Source organism: Scyliorhinus canicula, chromosome 18 (genome assembly GCF_902713615.1).
Source record: "Scyliorhinus canicula chromosome 18, sScyCan1.1, whole genome shotgun sequence".
In the NCBI taxonomy this organism is placed as follows: Eukaryota; Metazoa; Chordata; class Chondrichthyes; order Carcharhiniformes; family Scyliorhinidae; genus Scyliorhinus; species Scyliorhinus canicula.
This window is the reverse complement of record NC_052163.1, coordinates 101049127-101068705: the sequence shown is the minus strand read 5'-3', so window position 1 is coordinate 101068705 and position 19579 is coordinate 101049127. Positions and strand designations below refer to the sequence as shown.

Here is a 19579-nt window from a genome sequence, read left to right as displayed (position 1 = left end):
AGAGCCGGGATCGAACCTGGGACCTCGGTGCCGTGAGACAGCAATGCTAACCATTGCGCCACCGTGCTGCCCTTGAATGATAAGCATATTGTGAGGAGTACTTTGGGAGACGCAGAAACTTGATGCTGCAGGAGATAAAACCCACTGCTGCTTAAATGAGAAGTACAAAAAAGTAGGCAGCATGGCGGCGCAGTGGTTAGCACTGCTGCTTCACAGTGCCGAGGACTAGGATTCGATCACGGCCCTGGGTCACTGTCCGTGTGGAGTTTGCACATTCTCCCCGTGTCAGCGTGGGTCTCGCCCCCACAACCCAAAATATGTGCAGGGTCGGTGGATTGGCCATGCTAAATTGCCCCTTAATTGGAAAAAAATAAAAAAACAAGAAAGATCTAAACAGCTCTTTTTTCTCCCAAACGTGCTGCTGAAGTTATGGTGAACAAGGGAAATCTCCTTGGTCATTCACTCCCTCAATCATTAATTTGTTTTTCCTGAGGCAAAGTTTTCAATGTCCATAATTAGAAGCTTAAATGGAAAACCATATAATCTTGTAAAATGGCCTGGGACGTCCCAAACATACAGCACAGTTAAATTTAATGGGATTAACTGTACTTTATGTAGAAACCAACTATTATAATCCTCAAAATTCTTGATACCGCACAATCGAAGGATTAACTCAATATTGATTAAGATTAAGATAATAAAATTAACCACGCACATTCAGTACCTGTTTTCCTGTGTTCCGTGGCTGTGAGATAATGTGTGCTCTAATGTCCACACCGAGGAAAGTCCAGAGCAGCAGAACCAGTAGTTTGATTAGCACTTCAACTGCGTTAATAAGCAATTTAAATCTCTGGCACAGGGGAGCCCAGGGCAACTGCTCACTCAAGAATTTGCCTCAACAATGGCCCTCATAAATAAAGGAAAGCAGAATTCACTGACTGTTCGCATAGAAATTATACTATAAGGAATGAGAGATAATAGGGCCAGACTTTACGGAATGGGTGACCTTTCACAGCTCCGCCCCTCAGCTCCCGGTGCAGTAGACACTGGAGAAAATACAACAAAAATGTGCCTTTTTATAGCACCTCTAACACAGGAAAATATTTCAAGGCACTTCATTAGAGAAACAAGAAGGATAAGAGCTTCAGTATCAGGGGAACACCATAATCTCCAATTATCTCTCCAAATTACATACCATCCTGATTCAGACATGTAGGGCCGGACTTTCCAGGTTGAGTCATGATCCCAACGTAGGCCTCAATACTAGTTGGGAACTACATAAATGCCAATGGATGATGTAGTTATGTGTTACCGGTCAGCTCAGTTGGCTGGTTTGTGATGCAGAGCGAGGCCAACAGCATGATTTCAATTCCCGTACTGGCTGAGATTATTCATGAAGGCTCCGCCTTCTCAATCTTTACCCTCGCCTGAGGTATGCTGACCCTCAAATTATAGCATCACCAGTCAGCTCCCCCTGTCAAAAGGGAAAGCAACCAATGGTCATCTGAGACTATGGTGACTTTACTTTTACTTTATTTTCCTCTATTTCTGCCCTGTCACAACAATAATAATCTTTATTAGTGTCACAAGTAGTCTTACATTAACACTGCAATGAAGCTACTGTGAAAATCCCCTAGTCGCCAGACTCTGGCGCCTGTTAGGTTCACTGAGGGAGAATTTAGAACGTAGAATGTCCAATTCACCTAACAAGCATGTCTTTCGGGACTTGTGGGAGGTAACCAGAGCACCCGGAGGAAACCCACACAGACACGGGGAGAATGTGCAGACTCCGCACAGACAGTGACCCAAGCCAGGAATCAAATCAGATCCCTGTTGCTGTGAAGCAGCAGTGCTAACTGTATTGCAAAGATTTATGGTTCCCATAGAATTTCTACAGTACGGAAGGAGGCTATTTGGCCCATTGAGTCTGCACCAAGTTCCGAAAGAGCACCCCACCCAGCCCCACTCCCACGCACTGTCCCCTTAACCCCACCTCACCTACACATCTTTGGACACTAAGAGGCAATTTTAGCATGACCAACCCACCTAACCTGCACATCTTTGGACTGTGGGAGGAAACCGGAGCACCTGGAGGAAAGCAACAGAGACGCCTGGAGAACGTGTAAACTCCAAACAAACAGTTACCCAAGGCTGGAATTGAACCTGAGTTCCTGGTGCTGTGAGGCAGCAGTGCTAATCACTGTGCCACCGTTTCACAAGGCCAGTGGAGCAGTTTGGAGGATGTAGCTTTCGGGAGCCTGCCAACCTTTCCTGGAACCTTTTGAGCCTTTTACATTTTAGACCCATAATAGTATCTTAGAGTTTTAATGAGTACTAGAAATGTTATGTGGAAATTAATCTTTTTCCCTATGGGAACATCATTCTGCCAAGTTTACCCATCGTATAGCATTGCTTATTTGAGCTCCTACCCTATATAAGTGCTTACTGTCAGGAAGTTGAGAGGTATGAGGTGGATATTTTCTGTTGGAGCATTAGAGGATGAAGTGATGCGTTTCCCAATGAAGCTGATGTCCTTGAAAGACCCGCTTCTAGCTGAGTCTCACTTTTATTTGCAAGTGTGACCTGACCCTCATGATGGTGTCAGAGAAAAGCTGCCAAGAGCGAACCACAGGAGTGACAGTCCTAGAAAGACAGTTGCATCTTCAGCTACTCTACCTGGCCAATCACTGGTGCTGAACAATCGTTGATTTGGGTTCCCAATTGTTAACAAAACAGACCGAGTAATCATGGAATTCCTTAGCTATGGTGTTAGGTTATCTCACGAGAGGTCAATTGGAGAGGTCGTTACTGCTTTTACAGAGGCAATAGCCCCTTCCCTGCTTCACAGCCACAAATCTATCCTGGACTGCCATATGCATGGGCTAGTAAATTTCCTTCATCGTGTTGCAAATCTGAGCATTGGACTCTTGTAATTTATCCATCATTGGCAGCAGATTCATGGAAACCATCTGCATAATAATAATTATTATTATTATCTGCATTCTAACCTTCTGGTATCATTTTCTAGTTGTTCACCTGGCTCTTAGGATCTAGGTCCTTTGGCTCCTCATCCAAGAACAAGCACTTCTTAGCCCTCTGTTCAGATTTAGATTTCTCCTGTCCTTCCACTCTTTTGTAATAATAATAATAATCTTTATTAGAGTCACAAGTAGGCTTACATTAGCACTGCAATGAAGTTACTGTGAATATCCCCGAGTTGCCGCACTCTGGCGTCTGTTTGGGTACACAGAAGGAGAATTTAGAATGTCCAAGTCACCTAACACGCACGTCTTTCGAGACTTGTGGGAGGAAACCGGAGCACCCAGAGGAAACCCACGCGGACACGGGGAGAACGTGCAGACTCCGCACAGACAGTGACCCAAGCCGGGAATCGAACCCGGGTCCCTAGCGCTGTGAAGCAACAGTCCTAACCACTGTGCTACCATGTTGCCCATACCCAAGGTGCTGCTGCCCACTAGTGTGTTGTGCATCACACTGTGATATCCTCTTGGACTCACCAACCCTCCCCCCATCTGGATGTATCTGAGTTAGTGTTTGAGTACACCAGGTGCCATGAAGGTGTGGGTGAGGCGGTCATTACAACAGTGGAAGTGAAGTTCTTCTGACTGAGGTTCAGAGTGTTGCTGAGAATGACCTGGAATATATAAAATAAATAGATTTGAGCATGGGAACACGCATCATGGAAGTTGTATTGATTGGAAACATTGAAAAGACACCTTTTGTTTTCCTTAAAGGTCAGGAAAGCACAAAGAACTGCAGACAATCATTACTTTTAACCAACCTGTGCTTTCCAGCTGATCTCCCAGTTCCCCATCTCCCACCGTCTTCCTACGTGATGGCCAAGTAGAACATAGAACAGTACAGCACAGAACAGGCCCTTCGGCCCTCAATGTTGTGCCGAGCCATGATCACCCTACTCAACCCACGTATCCACCCTATACCCGTAACCCAACAACCCCCCCCCCTTAACCTTACTTTTTTATTAGGACACTACGGGCAATTTAGCATGGCCAATCCACCTAACCCGCACATCTTTGGACTGTGGGAGGAAACCGGAGCACCCGGAGGAAACCCACGCACACAGGGGGAGGACGTGCAGACTCCACACAGACAGTGACCCAGCCGGGAATCGAACCTGGGACCCTGGAGCTGTGAAGCATTTATGCTAACCACCATGCTACCCTGCTGCCCCTCAGCAAGTAGCTGGGAGCTTTCCCTGATCAACAGTCAGTGATTTGTGAATAACTGAGCGTTGTGTTAACTCACTAAAGATTATATCCTTAATTCCACAGTGAGGGGATGTTGGACGTGAATGTGAATCATGCATTTGACAGAGTTTCACGATGTTCTTGTGCCTTTTTGAAGCGAGGTTAACCCCCGTAAGGTTTTCAAACTTTTTTCTGCACCTTTGCGACAAGACGTGGGGATGGCATTGACTGCCCGAGTCACTCCCTCCAGGAAGTATTGCTTCCTTTTTAGAATTATTGTCATTATCTCAAGACATCGGCAGAAGCTATCTGAAATCTGGGGTTCGTGCCACAGCGAACGCGCTGGGAGCTGCCCCTTCTTCTGCCACTTCCACAGTGTCTCCAATTCCGTGTGCTTCCCCAAAGTAGCTGTGCCCTTTTACAGCTGCACTGTATCGTATTGCTTCTGCATGACAGTAAACCAGTCAGGGAGCAGGGAGCCTCCAACCCCTGTGTAAATCAAGGCCGTCTGCGCTTCCTCCCCTGCCCAAGGAAAACTAAACAAATTTCCAATAGGCTCACTCAGGTGGGCAGAAATCCTGCCCGACCACTTTCCCAGTGGAGAGAGAGGAATGTTCAGCCCTCTGTTTCGAGGCTGTGACAGAAGAAGTTGCACACAGTTTATGTTTGACACGCGGCACACAGCCTATTTCAGTAGAGTTTCAATTATGTCACTGTTTGCAATTTTTATTAGTCTATGCACCTCAGTCTGCAGGATTATCCATCAATCCCTGAGCATGTGTCCACCTGAAAACTGTTCATGCAGTCCTATTGCCCTACACAGTCTGTGTCAGTATCTAACCTCATTCTCTGCTGTCTTTACACAGGTACTGACTCGAGCAGAAATACTTGTTAGTCTACTTGTTATCTCGGATTCCTGCCATTTCTTTCCTTCGGCAGAATTTCTAGAGTCAGTTCCAGTGAACTCTGGATGTACTTGGGTGGGTGTATTTAAATGAGGTGATAATAACTCTGCCAAGCCATATGTTCCATTTTTCATCACTCTTGCCTCAGCAATGCTGGTTGCTAGGCACACCAGCTTACAACATTATCGTTGCTAGGTGAGGCGAGTGCCTGACAAAATTTAAAAGAACAATGTGGGCTCATCACTCGACCCAACTCTCATCCATGTACGATTCCTTCCTGATTCCTTCCTGCTTCTTCAAGAGAGGCTGCTGTGAGTTGTTATTCTGTGATGTTGCTTGACCAATTAAACTGCTGCAGGTGCTGGATTTCTGCAGCCATTTTTCACACCTTTACCTGACAGTCTCAAAGATTAGCACAGAAAATCTGGAGTCCAACTCAATGATTAAAATTAACTTAAGTCCAGCGGTTGTGATAGGGTGAGTGTAATATTCCGCATGGAACCCACGGAGCGGGAATGCTCACCTTCCCCGTGCTCCTGGAGGAGTCCGAACTCACAATCAACCCATGTGCATAAAGTCGGCCACAAAAGCACCGATCTCCGAATTAATCCAGTAGGGATCCACCAGGTAGTGTACATATCGTTTGTGTAAATAAAGCTTTGTTTCTTATTTCACTCGATGTGGACTCCCCATGTCCTAATTAAACTGCCGATGAGGAGTAAACTGGCTTGCTGCTGATGCTGCAACCTACTCAGCTGAGCCACCTCCCTGATTTTCTGGACCCAGGATTGGTTTTCTTTGATCTGCCGTGCCTCTGTTTGGGCGGTCAGATGCATTTGACGCCGGTGTTGAAGACTGGAATCAGTACCCTGAATGAATGCGTTATTTTTTCCAGGCCAACAATATCATTGAGATTGAGCACCAGATAGCCCTATAATTGACAGCCTGTGGACCACATACGTTCAGGGTGATCTGGAGTCTCATGTACCCGGTGATGCCAGATATGCAATCATTCAACCATCTTGTGACACTTGTAGTGCAACACTTTAACCCAGTCTGTGGCCTGGCAGATGAATAGCTTGCACCATCATACTTATGGCAGCAATTATCGTGGCAACATAAATCTTACTGACCCGTGTATGATTTATATCATACCAGCTTATGTCATATTATTTGTGTATTTATTTGTAATTTAGGCAGACTGTGTGCACTTTATAGCAAACTGTATGCAGTTAACATTAGGTCAAACAGAATACAGTCAGTTGGCATGTGTTAGTCGGAGTTGTTATCATTGACAAAATGCTTCTTTAGAAAGTTAATTCTAATAACTTTGTACCATTTTCCACATACTTGGACTCCTTGATTGTCTTGATCCCTTTGTCAACTATTTGTACTTTACCTACCATTTCACTTTGAGATGAACTCAAAAAGAAACAGCAGATGTTCTTTAGATTCCTTTCAATGAGCAACTGTTTTGAGACAGCATTATTCCAAGCACAGCACCGAATGGTGTGGATATCCTGAGAGTTAAACTCTGCACGGCCCCAATTTTCACCAACATAAAAGGAATGGATAATCAACTTTTACCTGAGGGAACTTCTTCTTGTATCACCCAGTGAATTCATGCTGTATGAGTGACAAGAATGCAGGTTTGTAACAAAAACGTTCATCAGCCTTCAGTGCCCTTTTAGCCATATTCAAAAGAAATGTTAAATTGTTGCCTTCGGGTTTACCAGACATGCATGCCTATATGATACAGCCTTTAACATTTAGGCTAACATAGGCATCCTGTGACCCTATATTGGTATACGTGCAGGAACCCCTCTGAACCAAACAGTAGGGGGTGGAGAAAAGGCAGATGCTGAACTATTTAAATGCTTCATATTTTGACCTCTGTTTTCTTTAGGAGCATCAAAATAGATCATGATTGATTTCAGTGCAGGCGAATTAAGTACTATCTCAGTAGGTTCGAATTCTGCAACAATCTCTTTATGATGAAAAGAACTTAGGAAAATACAAAACTGTAAAAGGATCAGCAATCCATACAGCTGGCCTGAAAAGCATTTCAGTCATCCGTTCCCTCAAGTGTTTTGTTATGCTCTTGTCGTAGCATAAGCTGCTTCCTTAATGTGCACTCTGGTAAAGGAAGATTCCGACGTGGAGATAGCTTTAACATATTTATTAAACTGTTAATGATTCTCCTACTTGGATTTGACTCTCCTGTTAATCCTGCTATAGCTACTCAGACTATCTAACCAGTCTGCTACAATCCACGTGGTGGGTGTGATGTGTTCAATCAACCCTGTCTGCACTCACTAAGTGTCTCCACTGGAAAGAGGAAGATCATGTGTGCTGTGTCCTTATATATGGGTTGGTGTAATGCCCCCCTGTGGTAGTATCACCTTTGTGTGTGTCGTGAATGCCCATTGGTTGTGTCCTATTTTACTGGCCTATTGGTTGACTGTCAGTGTCATGTCTCTGGTGCTCCCTCTCGTGGCTAGCTAGTCTACGTGTATTTACATTAACCCCTTGTCTATTTACAGTGATGCATATCACCACATCAAGTACTTCATTCTCCCGTAAATATTTCCAGATGATCTGCCTTCACTGCCTCCTTGCACTGGGCACTTCAGCTATTTATAATTCTCTTTCCAAAGCATTAAATCTAAACTGCCTGTGCAATTTACGTCTTCTAAGCTGGAGTCGATGTCCCGTTATCGACATTCAATTTATCTATTTCTGTAACAAACGTAATTAAAATTTTTGTTGAGCCATAAAATGTCCCAAGAATATCATCTTCTCTGCATAGGTCGGATAGCGTCAGCTCAGTATCAGTTTGATTGCCACTTTTCTGCTCACCTGCAATGTGTGGATACCCTTGTAATGGTTGGAAATATACCAGATATTACAGAGGTGGCCATAGCAATGCCTTGCAGATACATTCACATCCTCGAGCTTGTGCTTCATCTCTCGCGCCATGCATCCTAAATTAGTTAGTTTTCCTTATTGTTGCTGCTCACTGTTCTGTGAGCTGTCCATACAAATAATGAAGTTTTTGAATATATATAGTGCCTTTCATATCCTTTTTTAAAAATAAATTTAGAGTACCCAATTATTTTTTCCAATTAAGGGGCAATTTAGCATGGCCAATTCACCTAACCTGCACATCTTTTGGGTTATGGGGGCGAAACCCACGCAGACACTGGGAGAATGTGCAAACTCCACACGGACAGTGACCCAGGGCCGGGATTCGAACCCGGGTCCTCAGCGCCGTAGGCAGCAATGCTAACCACTGTGCCACCGTGCTGCCGTGCCTTTCATAGCCTAATGATGTCCCAAAGCACTTGAGAGCCAAGGAAGTACAATCACTATTGTAGTGTCAACAAACAAAAGCAGCCAATTAGCACAGAGTAGCAATTATCAAATAATCTGCTTTAATCAATGTTGGTTGAGGGGTTGTCTGGGACACTAGAAGAACTCTCCTGCTCATCTTCAAATTGCATAATGGATCTTTTTTGTTGAGCTGTACCAGTGCCTGATGTTCATGAAGTATTCTTCAGTGGAGGTCACTTTATATTTAGATGACTATACCAGGCATTGTCAAACTCGGGGGCGGGTGTCGGGAGGGTCGCGGTGCTCCCGATCGCACAAATCCGCGCGCAATAGCCACAGCAGCGGGCTTTTAATAACGCCGGCTGCGAACGGCCTTCAAAATGGCCGCGAACATGTAAAGAAAATGCGGCTGCACTGTGCATGCATGCCAGATCATCGGTGTGTATACGCAAAATTATGCACATGTGCACCGGTGATCGGGTACGCATGCACGGTGCAGTTGCTTTTTTTTAAATGGTCGCAGCTTTTTTTTACAAGTTCAGGGGGTATTATTTATTTTATTTTATTCATTTTATTTTATTCGTTTTCTTTTACAAGTTCGGGGTGGGGTTTTATTGATAAAATTTTACAGGAAAAAAATTCAAAACTTTGGACAATGGAGACTCCATACTTTCCGACACCGGAAGGCTTCACCTTCATCCAACAGGTTCCATTGGAGGAGCGTGTACGAGGGCCAAAGGGACCCAAAACCATTTCCTCCATTTTTGTCAGCAGCAAACAAGGTAAGAGAAAATGGAGAGTCGCGAAGGTCAGCCGGCTTGGGCCATGAAGGTCGGCTGGCGTAGCCACGAAGATCAGCCGGCGTGGGCCATGAAGGTCGGCTGGCGTGGCTCACAAAGGTCTGCCGGCATCGGTTGCGAAGGTCGGCCGGCATGGGTCATGAAGGTTGGCCGGTTGGTAAAAATGGGTCCCCGGAAAAAAAGTATGAAAAATACTGCTTTATAACCTCTCTATGCTGCATCCTGAGATGGATCGGAAACTGATTCAGCCATATCTGCTGTGACTGTAAACCAGCTGTTTGGGACTTGTATGGGGTGGAGGCTGGATAGAGTGGCTATGATGTGTTTTGAGGCACAGCTTCACTGTGGCTACTCTAGCCACACCCTTGCTGTTGGGAATGGATCTGTGTGAGCAGCGATTAGAGTTTGCATCATTTTCAAAGGTTTCAACCTAAACGCCAAACTGAACATGAAAGCCTGAACATTCACGAGAGATGGTATAACAGTATTTACGATGCATTCTGCGAATTGTTAATCAATTGGGATTAATAATTTGCAGTTGGATGGCATAAAACTGGGGTGCCAGGGCCGGCTCAAGGTACCGGCAACTCGTGCAGTCGCCCGGGGCGCCATGTGCTAGGGGGCGCCATGTGCTAGGGGGCGCCATCAACGAGTGCGTGACCGACGTCAGAGACCTGCCGACAGAGAGACCGGCCCGCCGATCGGTGAGTCCCGATCATATACCAGGTCACTCCGGCCCCCCCCCCGACCTGGGGTTTTGGTTGTCTCTCTTGGGAGATTACTTTGGTGGGATCATGGCTGATAAGTGGGAAATGTCTAGTTGTAATACTGCAGCTATCATTGAACATAGAATATACAGTGCAGATGGAAGCTATTCGGCCCATTGAGTCTAGACCGGCCCTTGGAAAGAGCACCCCACATCAGCCCCACACCTCCACCATATCCCCAAAAGGTGTCCAAAAACATAGCATGGCCAATCCACCTAACCTGCACATCTTTGGACTGTGGGAGGAAACCAGAGCACCCGGAGGAAACCCACGCAGACACGGGGAGAAAATTCAGACTCCGCACAGCCAGTGACCCAAGCCGGGAATCGAACCTGTGACCCTGGTGAAGCAACTGTGCCAACCACTGTGCTACCGCGCTGCATGTGGAGCAGTCCTGATAAACCACCTGGTCGTTTCATGCTTGTCAACATTCTCTGTCTGTACAAAGATCCTGATGAAGCATCAATCTCCTTTTATAAAGCCTAGTTTGAGGTGTTCAAAATCCTAGTTACAACAGCTGGGAAAAGAATCAAACTGGTCCTTTAATCAGTAGATTACTTATACTCTTTCATTCTTGGCACTACCTGGTTGTCCTCATGCGCACTCTCTAACTCTCCTGATGCTGACTGACTGAATCCTCTGGGATAGACGTCACTATGCTCGTGTTTGCATCAGTTGGTGTGAATGACACAAGGCTCCGTGAACTGCTGGATTGCCCTAGCATTGTTGGCATGTTGATCATCCCGAGTACAAAAACCAAAACTATGGGGGCGATTCTCCAATATTGGGCCAAAGAATTCGCGCTGTTGTGAACGCTGTCGCGTTTCACGATGGCACGAACAGAGCCCGGTTAAGTACGATTCTGGCCCCCACAGGGCACAATTGGGCCGTGCCATCCTGTGCATGCGCGGGGGACTTCTTTGGCGCGCCGGCCCCAACTCAAGATGGAGTCGGTGTTCAGAGGCCGGCCGCGCCAGAAAGAAGGCCCGTTGGGGTGGGGGGGGGGGGGGGGGGGGGGGGGGGAGGCCGGCCCACCAATTGGTGGGCCCTGATCGCGGGCCAGACCCCATCAGAGGTCGCCCCCCAGTGAAGGAGCACCCCTCCCCCCCACCACAGGCTGCCCCGACCGTTCCCGCAGAGTTCCTGCTGGCAGTGACCAGGGGTGAATGGTGGCGGCGGGGCTCTGTCGTATCGGCGCGGCGGCTCAGCCCATCCGGGCCGGAGAATCAGCCAAACGCGCCGCCGCAAATGGCGCCGATTCTCCGCACCTCAGAGAATCGTGCACCGGCGTCGTGGCGCGGTTGCGGCGATTCGCCGGCCCTGCGCAGGGCTCGGAGAATGACCCCCTATATTTGTCATGATATGCAAACATGCAGCTAATGAACACATAGAATAGGACACGACCAATGAGCAGTCAGGACACTCAGGGGTGTTATCTCACTATAAAAGGGATGAGGCACTCACACCCCGCCTCTTTCCACGGACCAACACCTACAGAGTGAGACAGGGTGTATCCTCAGCATCTCACCCCAGCACGTGGCTTAGAGCAAGGCTGGTTCAGTTAGACTGAGTTTCTACATTTAGATTAGCTGAGAGTCAAATTCATTGAGAACTGTGCTAATAGTTCAATAAAACCCATGGAACTCACTTCAAAGTCTGGATCATCTTTTACTCAAAACTACATCAAGTGGCAGCCTGAGTTATTCCAAATTCCAAAACACAACAATCTTGACTGAAAAAGACCGCATAAACAGTGCTTATGTTTCAACATACACTGTGTGACAGTATTGCACTGAATTGTATAATTGTGCATGAGTAGACAGGGACACAAATATTTGGCTTGGCGTTGGACACCAGCTTCACTCATTCTTTGCTCTATCACAGTATCCAGTGTGACCTCTGAAATGGAATCATGGAGCTTGACATTTTGGTGGCGTCCTCTAGTTTAAACCTGCTCCTTTCTGTTATCAGTATCTTATTCTGGAAGCAGAGAAGGTTGACTTCGGAGAGTGCAAGTTTAAAGAGCACATAAATTAATTTATATCAGCTAATTCTGCAGGCTATTGGCATGTGAATAGGGAACGTGGATCTCACAGTTGAGTTGTGGTCAAGGGATTTGTTGTGAGAATCCCCTTAAAGGTTTCATTGTGACAATAGTTCCAGTTGTAATGTGCAGATTGAACTTGTGAACTTCTGTCCTCTGCAGTGTTGACATGCCTGGCATGCGATTAAGAGCTGCAAATTTACCTGAAATGTTTTGGATTTGGCAGCAGTGAAAAAGTAGCTGGTTAGAAAGAAATAATTTGTTCCAGGCATAATTGCAGTAGCTAATTGTAATGGTAAACTATCGATAGAATCCCCACAGTTCAGAAGGAGGCCATTTGGGCCATCAGGTCTGAACTGACCCTCCGACACCCAGGCCCACACTCCTGCCCTAACCCCGTAACCCATCCAACCTCTGGACACTAAGGAACAATTTAGAGTGGCCAATCCACCAAACCTGCACATCTTTGGACTGTGGGAGGAAACCGGAGCACCCGGAGGAAACTCACACAAACACAGGGAGAATGTGCAAACTCCACACAGTCACTCATAGTTCAGAATTGAACCCGGGTCCCAGGCGCTGTGAGACACCAGTACTAACCACTGTGCCCCCATGCTTGGGTTTTGCACAACTCTTTTACATGGGGGTCTTTCTTTTTTTTTAATTAAAGAAAAATAAATTTAGAGTACCCAATTCATTTTTTCGAATTAAGGGGCAATGTAGCGTGGCCAATCCACCTAGCTTGCATATATTTGGGTTGTGGGGGTGAAACCCACGCAAACACGGGGAGAATGTGCAAACTCCACACGGACACTGATCCAGAACTGGGATCGAATCGGGGACCGTGGCGCCGTGAGGCATCAGGGCTAACCCACTGTGCCACCGTGCTGCCCGGGGGCCTTCTTTCCTCACTTTATCCAGTAAATTTCAAACATAAAATCTGAACATGCAGAATCCCATCATTTCATAATTTAGTTGTAAGATAGGTTCATACATTATTCCTTCGAATTTCTGCTATTTGTGCAGGTGGTCCCTTTGGCAGTTGATTAAATGACGAGAGCTTGCTCAGTTGGACAAATATGCATATGCAAAATAAAGCATGGAACTGGCCATTGAGGGGAGTTGGCATAATTAGGATCAGTGTAATTTCTTTTTTTCTCTGAATTATAGCTCCTATGATCAGTTTTAAGTGAAATGTTAAGCTTTCCACTTTGTTTACAAACTAATACCCAGATATACAATCTATAGTTTTTATTCTTTAATAGGATGATAGTGTCATTGGCAAAGCCAGCAATTGCGCCCATCTCTAATTGCCCTTGCAACACAAGAATAAAACTTAAAAGCAGGGTGGTCATATTCAAGCAACCCACGGTTTTCGAGAAATAGAATACCTTTAAGAACATTTGACTGGGCATGTAGGAGATGTACACAGTAACAGCTAGTGAGTGCTGATAAAAGCTACATGGCTTGAAATGGATTAATAAGACCACTGAAAAAGTGAGCTCTACATAGCCTGTCGGGAGAAAGGTGACAAAAATCGTTAGAAGCAAGACAGGCATCTTAAAACAAATGTAAGATAGGCAGTCTGAGGGGTAAAGACGGAACCAGCAATGAGTTTTTGAAGCCAAATTCAACAGTAAGAAATTATTCCCGCAATATGCCAACAAGATTGTCATCAAAAAGAATTCGGAAACTGATTTTGGACATGACAAACCATTATTGTATTCCTAGTTTTACCCTTTTTATCATATCAGTCAATGCATCATCTCTATCTGCTTTCTATGTGACCTCAGTGGACTGCAAGTTGGACCTTCAATGTTGCATCTACAATAACCCCCAAGCCATTCTCCTGTCTTTAGAAGATAATCTTGCGTGGTGTATCCATGCCTGGAATTACTCAGATCCAAATGCATCAAATTGCATCTATCTACATTGAAAGGTATATGACATATATGGGTCCAGTCCCTCAATGAATCTGAATTATTTGATTGAGGCGAGTGTGGAGAATGTGCAGGATAATCCTGTCCTAATCAAATGGAAAATCAAATTGGGTTTTGTTTAAATACTTTAATAATAATTTTTAAAGTTAAGCTCTGGTTACTTTCCAGTCAGACCACTTTGAACTGACCTGAAAACAAAATCTGCTGGAAAACTGCACTTGGACAGTATGGAGCAGGGCAGCCACTGCAGTGGTGCAATGGGGAAAGATTGCTGTCTGAAGCCTTTCAGCGAGTGCACCAAGGGGCTAGCATTGTGTAGAACCTTTCGGGCTGAATTAATCACATTGAACGTGCAAAGTAAATTTTACATGTATCACCATTGTATTGAACAACCTTAGAGTGCAACGTGATGTCTGTAGAAAATTTGAATCTTATTGCACTTTTTGTAATGGTCATTTTGAAATGTCTTGTAGTATTTTTTAGATTATTTAGAAAGTAAATGTATTTTTGAAAAAAAAACAAAGCAACGGACACATTTTTGATTTGCCCAGTGCCTATTCCACTTATCTGCCGTTGGCCTGAGCAAGTGGAAAACATATTCTTTGTTCTTCCCGCCCATAATTAACCACATTGCTCTTTGATCTGATTTTATTTTTCCATACTGTATATCTATTGTAAGTCATGCACAGGTAGAATCATAGAACACCTACAGTGCAGAAGGAGGCTATTCAGTCCATCGAGTCTGCACTGATCCCACCTTATCCCCGCCTAATTTTTGGACACTAAGGTGCAATTTTTAGCATGGCCAGTCCACCTAACCCACACATCTTTGGACTGTGGGAAGAAACCTGAGCAACCAAAGGAAACTCATGCAGACATTGCAACCGAAGCAAACTCCACACAGTCACCCAAGGTTGGGAATTGAACCCTGGCGCTGTTAGGCAGCAGTGCCACAATGCCGCCTTAAATATTTCCCATTTTACTATGGCAGATTTATCATTATTGTGTCTGAACCTTTTGAACTCATTTGATATTTCTTTTAAAAATGAATTTTAAAGTTGGGGATCTGGGGCTAAGTATGACCCCCGTTCAAAGATCTAGTAAATGGGCCGAATGTCCCTCTTCTGTTCTAGTTTGCTATGATTCCATAATTTTTGCATCATTGATTATTTTTGCACATCCTCAGGAATTCTAATAGTAGCATAATTGCCAGATCTCGAATGCTTTTTTACTTTTACCTTTGGCATCGGACCAGAGATACGATTGAAGATTGAATCCTGAACAGCCTAAAACTGTCTGAGCTGTTCAACATGCTAAGTCGCAATTGTACATCAACTCTACAAATAAGAACTTATTCTTAGGTTTCCTCTGTTATATTTTTAGTTAATGTCTGTGTGATTTGAGACCCGTAAGAATTTAAATCCTGGACTTTCAAGTTATCTGATACCTCTAGCAAAAATAATAATTGCTTTATTTTCTTTAATATCTGTAACAAATTATATTACCTTTGGTACCCTCGGTCATCCAGGAGGAAGTTAATGCTTCAATCTAGATAGAATCTTAAAATAATCTTAAAATGTGACAAATAAAATGTAACCTATTCAGGAATTACCACCGAAAACCTAACAAATGGCCCTCAATTTGATGAGGAAATAACAGCAGGTTAGATGTGTAAAGTGAGGGCAGCACGATGGCACAGTGGTTAGCATTGCTGCCTACGGCGCTGAGGACCCGGGTTCGAATCCCGGCCCTGGGTCACTGTCCGTGTGGAGTTTGCACATTCTCCCCGTGTCTGCGTGGGTTTCGCCTCCACAACCCAAAGATGTGCAGGTTAAATTGGCCACGCTAAATTGCCCCTTAATTGGAAAAAATAATTGGGTACTCTAAATTTTAAAAAAAAGATGTGTAAAGTGCGCAAAAACCCAGTACTTGTGGCAAGCAAGAGGTCCGTCATGAGGCGCAAATTGCTGAGTGATTTGTGCCACTGCATTAGCCCTGTGAAATCGGTGCTCGCCAACACCTCCCCATTAGTTTCAAGAAACGGCCATGTTTGCACTGTTGAAACAAATTAAACTCAGTGCAGAAAGTTAGGGCTGGTATTTAATTACATTAAGGACCCTTCTATCAATGAGATTTATGTTCCAACACTCAACCTCAAGGGCCCACAAAAGGAAAGACGTGAAACATGTAATCAGATAGTCAGAAGTTTTCAAAACTTCAAATGTTGTAATTTTTTTCTTACTTTTCCTTCCCGTTTGTCCCCCCCACCAAGTTTACAATGCACGCTTTATTTCGCTTTACTTCTCTTTCTTTAACTCTAATCTGCCCTTTCTCTATTGATCCAGTTTCTTTCTCTATTTTTAACTTTTATTTGTTGAGGAACTAGACAACTGGCCCCTCAAACACCAAGACGCCAGCCACCACTTGCACTCTTTGCACTGATAGTAACCCAAGCCATGAATTTTCCAACTGATTCAGCATACAAAGCCTTTTTGGGAGTCAGTTCCAAATTACCACTGCACTTTATGAGGAAAAGTGCTTTCTGATTTCACTCCTCAATAACCCAACTCTAATTTTAAGATTATGCTCTTGTTCTGGATCCCTAAGCTCCCCCAACAGAGGAAATAGTTTCACTTTATTTACCCAATCGAATCTCTTAATAATGTGAAGTACTTTGATTAGATGACCTCTGAACCTTCCAATTCAAGGCAATAAGAGCCAACTTTATGCATCCTGCCTTTTTTTTTCTTCTTTTAAAAAAAAATCTAGAGGACCCAATTAATTTTTCCCAATTAAGGGACAATTTAGCGTGGCCAATCCACCTACACTGCACATCTTTGTTTGCACATCCACGCAAACACGGGGAGAATGTGCAAACTCCACACGGACAGTGACCCAGAGCCAGGATTGAACCTGGGACCTCAGCGCCGTGAGGCAGCAGTGCTAGCCACTGAACCATGGTGCTGCCCCTCTGCCCGTATATTTTAACCATTTCTATTCTTATGTAGAGGGGCCCAATTTCTCTAGTTCCTTCTCGCTGGTAAAGCCTTGTATCCTTTACACCATCATAGTAAATCTCTCCATGGTCTTGACAGTTCTCCTAAAAGCGGGTTTCCAAAATGTATACAATATATGAATTGCAGCTCAACTAGTAATTTTTGCAGGATTGATTAATTCACAGGAGAAAACCCCAACTAAAGGGTCTGTATCATAGTTGCTGACCTGCACCCTTCAGTTTCTCTTCGATTTGGTGACCTTTACCTCTTAGTCTTGCCTAAATTTTGCAATCTCACCCTCTCCGTTTCTCTTAGATTTGGTAACCCTGTGCCTTTAAGGTTTTGTTTTATTTGCTGACTTACATACTTCAGTCTATCTTGAATTTGATAACCCGAACCTCAGAGGCATTAGATTTGTGCATCTAAACCTTATAGTCTCTCAGATTTAACGTCATGCCTCTCTAAGTCTCTCTTTCTGATTTGGAGACCTGCACTGATCAAACCACATTAGAGTTTTATGACTTCCACATATAAAAGTTCTTAGATTTGGCAAGTGGATCTCAATTTATTGGCTTTATAGTTTGCATTTCGCAATTTCTCTTGGATTTGCAAACTGAGCCTCTTAGTCTCTGTTAGATTTTGTGACCTCTGCTTCTGCGCCTCCATTAGGTTTGTTGAACTGTGTATCTCAGTGTTTGGGACTTAGTTACATCTCGCAGAGTTGCATCTCACTTGCGCATTTCTGTCTCTATTAGACAGTGCCCCCAGTCTATGTTAGAGTTGACAACTTACGTCTCAGTCTTTTATTTCTGAAGATGCACTGCACAATTTTTTTTTCACAATTGATCTATGACTTGCTATTTGCGTTAGATTGGATGATCTACATTTCTCAGTCTCTCTCAGATATGATAATTCCAACATTTCATTTCTCCGCTATATTTCATCACCTTCACCTCCCTTGGCATTGGTGTTGTGCCTCTCGATCCATATTGGATATAGTTCATGACATTTTTAGTCTTTATTAAACTGGTGACCCATCTTTTCTGTCTCTCTGATACTTTATGACTTGCATCTCAATGCCCCTTAGACGGGCTCCTCTCATAGATTCAGGACCTGTGCCTCGGATTTCTTAGATTTCTGGAACTATACTTCCCACACAATTTTGAATCCATACACAATTCAGTCAACACTATACAGAGACCTCAACACTAATCATTAAAGAGTCAGCACAGTACTGAAAGCCATTCAGTGAACACAGAGGTAGCACTAGAGAACTGTGGACTGAGTAAATAATGTAACAGAAACAATCTACCTAACATATTCCTACGATTGTTTGAACATTACAGCAAATATCAACAAACGGCTTGAAATTCTTGGAATTTGTTCTTTTAACAGCATCTAGTTAGTTAATTTTTACCATTCAGAACAAGAGTTTGCAGTCTGAAAATTTCGCAAATTCTTTAGTTTTACTTACATGAAAAGTCACACTGCTGTTGGCTCTGTTATTCTGCTAATGGGCAGGAGACAACTGTTGCACTAACTGAGCGTTCACTTGTTGATCTTTGCTGTTGAAGTTTTCAGGATGTGTGCGAACGATCTACAGGGAAATGAAGCAAGTTCAGGAATCTCTTCACACTGGCTCCAAATTTTTTTCTTCTTTTGTCCTCTGTTGGCACAGAATTACATTACAGAATCACCCTTGCAGTCTTCCAGCTCAGCAAGCAACAGCAGCAAAGAGTGCAGGAATGTAGCGTCTCTATCTTTTCCTTTTGCTCTCACTCTCTCTATCACACAGTCCAGAATGGTTCCACAGAGGACAGTCAATATGCATGGTAAGATCCGAAAACAGAGCCAAGCCTTTCTGTGATTGAAGTGGGAAAGCCAATAGCAGTAGATGCTTATCAACAGCCAATCAGAAAGTACTGGAATTAACAGCTGCCACAATGCTCATTATCCCCCTCTCGCTCTCAGAGCTGGAGGTACCTCAAGGGCGGGTGATAATGAAGACAGAATGCCAGTGTGAAGCAGACAAAATGTTACTGTGAGCTTCTATTTATGAAACAAGTGTATATTTCCCTCCATTCAAAGCTTTGTCACTCAACCTGCGTTTAAATAAATTTTAACACTGAAATGAGAACGTTATATCATTCAGGACCGAAACACAAAATATATATTTGCGCTGTACTGCTATTTAAAATAGGACATATAAGCCCTGAATTTACCTCGGGCTGGCTGTTCTTTGAGGGGGTTGGTGTTGTTGGTCAAAGTGGGCGACAAATCATCCTGACTCCAGCAGCGCGAGGCTCACGAAATGTAAACTCCCAGGATTTATTTGCATATGTAAACGGAGGGAATGGCATCCGGATGGCGGGCGGGAGGGTCTGGAATGTTGGGTGGCAGGAAGCCACTGCCGGGGACTGAAGGAACTGTCTTTCGCACTTGGGTAAGAGTTTGGGTGGGGTGAGGGAGAGCAATGTTAGCAGGAGGTAAAGCCAGGCCAGGGGGAAACTAAAACAAAAGCAAAATCCTACGGATGCTGGAAATCGGAAATCAAAACAGAAAATG

General features: G+C 44.3%; 1 protein-coding gene across 1 annotated transcript in view; it reads right to left on the bottom strand.

Moving 5' to 3' along the window:
• slc1a6 (solute carrier family 1 member 6) overlaps window positions 1–18862 on the bottom strand; it is a 139956-nt gene extending 121094 nt beyond the window's left edge. The window contains exon 1 of the mRNA XM_038776362.1: window positions 18489–18862. The gene's annotated coding sequence lies outside the window, so the exon portion shown is untranslated. The remainder of the gene's footprint in view (window positions 1–18488) is intronic.
• Window positions 18863–19579: the final 717 nt, after the last annotated feature.